Source organism: Cynoglossus semilaevis, chromosome W, assembly GCF_000523025.1.
Source record: "Cynoglossus semilaevis isolate Cse_v1.0 chromosome W, Cse_v1.0, whole genome shotgun sequence".
Lineage (NCBI taxonomy): Eukaryota > Metazoa > Chordata > Actinopteri > Pleuronectiformes > Cynoglossidae > Cynoglossus > Cynoglossus semilaevis.
The window spans coordinates 8,823,062-8,828,388 of NC_024327.1; positions in this window are offsets into that span (position 1 = coordinate 8,823,062).

Below are 5,327 nucleotides of genomic sequence, written 5' to 3' on the forward strand. Positions count from 1 at the left end.
ATCTTTTCTATGTGTGGTTTTCATTGGAGAAATTAAATTAAAATGTTGTAGTTTAATGCAACTGTGAAATAACGTCAGCGTGGACAAGACTTCTCTTCTCTTTGTGAAAATAACCAAGTGTAAGTCTTGGCCTCACCACACGAGTGAGAGACACTGTAGGTGCTGCCACCTATATGCCACCCCAACCCCCAACCTTGTCCAATACGTAAAGTGCTATTATAAAAATGTCAAGAGGTCTCTCTCGCTCTCGTCCTGCCTGTCAAAATCATGTGTCTTTATGCTAATCAGAGTGTGAACACACATTCTCAGAGATTTGCATATGGGATACAAGTGCTATAGGCAATGCTGAATTCAGGTGATTACTGTTTTAATCTCAGAGGTACATATTGTGTAGGTACATTTATGAAAATGAGAGAATATTTTACTCCTGTCCTTGAAGTTGAAGATGTTTTCACTGTCTGGATGTGAGTTGTGTTTAACCAGATTTAAAAAAAAAAAATTGTACAAAAAGATGATTATTTGAACATGGGATCATAGCTGAAGAGTGGAGGAAGTGGATGTGGGAGAAAAAATGATTTCTCTATTTATCAGCATAGGATGATAATCTTCTCCCAGAAGCTCCTTAAAGTGGGGGAGGAGGGTTTTTTTCTCTATAAGTTTTGTAGAAAATACACAGGTTATGTTGATTTTTGACATTTCCTGGCTTTCCACCGTCAAAAGAGAAGTCACACTTGTGGTTGAGTGACAGCGAGTTCAATGTACGCTGACACGCCGAGCTGCTTCACATTTTCTCTAATTGATCCATATTGCTCGAGCTTGGCACACATGTAGAGCATGGTAAGAGGCGCCGCTTTTTAGGTCGAAATACAAAGTGCTTCGATTTGGCATAGAAAGAGAAAAGCAGGAGGAGGAGGCATTCTATTATTCCTGATAGACTACAACTGAAGGTTAGAGAGGTGATGGCCTTGTTTGTACAACTCTGTGGCATAATAATGTCCTGCATTAATTCTCTTGCCAGTTAACCCTATAACGCCAAATGTATCAAATTTGATTCATGAGTTTTACAGCCCTCCATATGAGAAGTGTGATATTTTTTCCCCTGAAAAACCAGATGTATACAATCAGATACATGCAGTGCACAGATAATTCAACAGGGGATAGTTATTCATATTCATATTCCTTTAGCACTTCATATTCATTAGCGGGCCTTCCAGTGACACTACAAGACAGCCATGACTCAGGATTTGGACACAGGTGGTTTTTGAACAAGAACTTTGCCAAGTTTGAAAAGGTTAAGATGAGAAAAACATAGATTTTTTTACTGAAAAATCTATAGGAATAGTTACTGGGTTGATGCAATGAGAAAATACTTCAAAATTAAAACTTCATAATCTATGTTTTAGCAAAACCGTGTTGAAAATGACATATCAAATGTGATACAGCAGTTATATAAGGTAATGTAACTCTTTTTTTATTGTATTTCATGCATTATATTTCCATCCATTCATCCATTTTCATCCGCTTATCCATTGCGGGGGTAGCATTCTCCACGACTGCCACCCAAATCACACTGCACCGTACCAACCCCCCTGAACCTTCCTGCGGGTGGTGAGTCCACTGGAAGGTACCAACCGCCCTAACCGGGATTCGATCTTGCCCAGGATGTGAACCCTGGGATTCCAAACCAATGGCCTCTGTGCCAAAACACTGCTGCATTATATATAACATTTTTGTATAATTTGGTACATTTAGAGTAAAAAAATAGATGTGTAACTTGCTGTATCATATTATATATTAATATCTTATTATACGTATATTATAATATATATTATATATAATATCCATCCATCCATTTTCAGCCGCTTATCCGTCGCGGGGGCAGCAGTCGCCACCCAAATCACATTGCACCGTACCAACCCCCCTAAACCTTCCTGCGGGTGGTGAGTCCACTGGAAGGTACTAACCTAATTTACTAACCTAACCTACTAACCTAATTTTATATTTGGAATTACAAATTTGTTAGATTTGTTTGTGTTTTATTATGTTTTTGTTTGTTCAGGAAAAAATAATCTTTGAGCATTGTAACCCGATGTATCAAATATGATACAAATTGAAACTTGAATTTTTTTTGTTTATTTGTTCAGAGGGACCAATACAGGGTCCAAGTTCAAATTCGAATTTTCTGTCAATTATTTAATGGTTTGGGCTTTACAGGGTTAAAGCACAGACGCAGTGCCAGCCGGGCCAGATGTGTGACATTAGGGGCCATCTACCAATCAGGTGTCAATGATGGAAGCTGCAGGCTGCCAGGAACTTATCAAAGTAGAAACAAAGACGTGGTAGCATAATACAGTGTGGCAGACGTGGCATCAGTTGTGATTCATAGTGCGCTGAAAAGCTCCCAGATTGAAGGAAATCCTTACAAGGGAGGAGAGAAAAAAAGCCTCTATCCTTGCTGATGCTATTTTAATTAAATAGTTGCTATTTGTTGCCTATAGTTGCTAGGATACATAGTGCAGAACGACAGGGTTAGGTGGTGGCACAGGCACCCGGGTGAAGGGAATGGTGAGTGTGTGTGCGTGAGTGTGTGTGTTTCAGGGGGGACATGTCCCTGAACAATGAAAGCACATCCTTTCCTCCCCCCAACCCCAATCTGTAATGAGGATTTCACATGTGAGAGGTATTGACTGGACTATAGGGTGAGGTTTCTTTCTTTTCACCTGCTCTTCATATTTGTCAGGTTTTTTTTGTTCCTGATCAGAATATGATGATACTGGCGTCTTTCATCTGTAACAGTGCTTTTCACCTCCGCTGGTGACTTATTGTGGACTTCTGCTCCCTCCGGTGCATCCTCGGATGCCAGACGGGGCCGAATGCCACGGGCTGGCATGCGCTGGCAACCGCTCCTGCTCCTCCTGCCTCCCCTTTTGCAACCCACTCATTCACATTTGCTTCCTCCAACCTCCTTCTGCCCCCTTCACTCCCAGCTTTCGCCCACGACTTTGACCACACAGAGATCCAGACAGGGCACTGATGGGGCTGCAGACAGCAGTGAGCCCCCTTGATGTTGGAAATAAATCTTTTCTTTTCTGCTCCTCTCCTTCCATGACCCCTACATCCTTCTTCTTTCCCCCCTATGAGCCAGCAGCAATAATGCCATAATTTACAGCTATGCATTGTTGAAGATAAATGATAGTTGCTTTTTCTGGCTTAATATGCATACACCTTCCCAAATAATGTTTTTTTTTGTGCGAGAATAAAAGAAATACCTTCAAAAGGAATAGTCTCTCCGTAATGGGGGAAAAGTGATATATAATTCTTCGTCTTTCATTAGAGACAAAATTGATAATGATGAAAGTGTTCTGGGTTTTTCTATAGTTGTTCCCTTTTTCACATTGTACGGTAAAATATTGGCTTTTTTTTTCGACATAAATATGTCTCCTCAGTATAGAGAGACGTTTTTTGAAGGTCCACAAAATACACACAAGTCATTTCACAGACGTCTTTTGCAAAAACATCCATTTCTCCATTTTTTTATCATCATTTTCACTCTCTGACAGAGGCTTTATCTATAGAGTGAGAGAAGATTAGAGAGATCACTGTTTATGTGTGAGGTCCAGCTCTGAGAGACGCTGGAGGCCAAATGTCCAGAGGCTAGTGTCCCCCCGGGGACCACAGGTCATGGTGGGAGGTCAAAGGTTGGTCAGAACAACAGGGTGTCAATATGTGACCTTCTCACAGACAAAGAGGATCAAACGGCAAATTAACTCTCTGAAAAAGCTCATGCGTTGAATGATGGTTGAAGGACTAACAAGATCTGCATATTTATGGAAATGACCTAGTTCAACCCACGTGAGGAGGACACTATTTTAGTATGCATCTGTCTGTCCGGCTGTCTCACTTCCTGTGAGGGGTAGGCCACAAAAAAAGTAAACAACTGATTTGGATGAATGGTTTTGTTTTTGGAGATAAAGGTCAAAGGGGAAAATACTGAATGAATGGTGATTTGTAACAGATGTGGACACGGGAATTTTGAGACACACCAGTTGAAATGTTGGTAGATGATTGACATTCAGAGAGATTGTGTTTGCTTAAAACATTAATAAAATTGTATTCCTATATTTGAATCATTTTTTATAAAATATTATGTTATGGCCATTTTTTCCATTGTGCAAACACTGGTCAAACAATGACTGGTTGATTTTGGAAGGTTTAAATGTAATTTTATAAAATTTAATTTCTGTTGACAAATAAAATGTCAAAAAGTAAATTGCTGCTGCATTTATACAAGTACTCACTAATATTAGTTATTTCTCTGTCAACTGTTGGTATTTACACATTGTGCTTTTTCACTAAGAACAATATCAGTCAGTATATTTACAGTATATGAGGACTGTGTTATTATGTGTTGTCTTAGCTGCTCTTTACAGAATAGTGAACCACTAGATGTTGCTGAATCCTGTTTTGTGTTCTTTTAACATTACAATTATTTTTTTACCATTTTACTATTTTTTCCCCTTTGTACCAGAAATAAAGCTCAGAACATATGATATATATATATGTATATATATATATATATATATATAGTGTCATCGGTTGTTCGGAACAGCAATTTGAATTAAATATATCATATAGCAAACAAACACAGTGATATTTAAGAAGTGAAATGAAGTTTATAGGATTTACAGAAAGTGTGCAATAATTACTTAAACAAAAGTAAGCAGGTGCATAAATTTGGGCACCCTTGTTTTATTGATTTGAATACCTTTAGCATTAATTATTGGAACACAAAATTTAGTAGTAGTTTAGTAATAGTTTGGTAAGCTCATTGACACTTGACCTACATACACAGGTGAAGACAATCACGAGAAAGGGTATTTAAGGTGGCCAGTTGCAAGTTGTTCTCCCCTTTGCATCTTCTCTGAAGACTGGCAACATGGGAGCCTCAAAACAACTGTCAAATTACCTGAAAACAAAGATTGTTCAACATCATGGTTTAGGGGAAGCATACAAAAAGCTAGCTCAGAGATTTCAGCTGTCAGTTTCCACTGTGAGGAACATAGTGAGGAAATGGAAGACCACAGGCACAGTTCTAGTTAAGGCCAGTAGTGGCAGGCCTAGAAAAATCTTAGATAAGCAAAGGCGAAGGATGGTGAGAACAGTCAAACTCAACCCACAGACCAGCTCCAAAGACCTATAACATGATCCTGCTGCAGATGGTGTCACTGTGCATTGTTCAACTATTCAGCGCACTTTGCACAAGGACATGCTGTAAGGGAGAGTAATGAGGCAGAAGCCTTTTCTGCGCCCATGCCACAAAAAGAGTC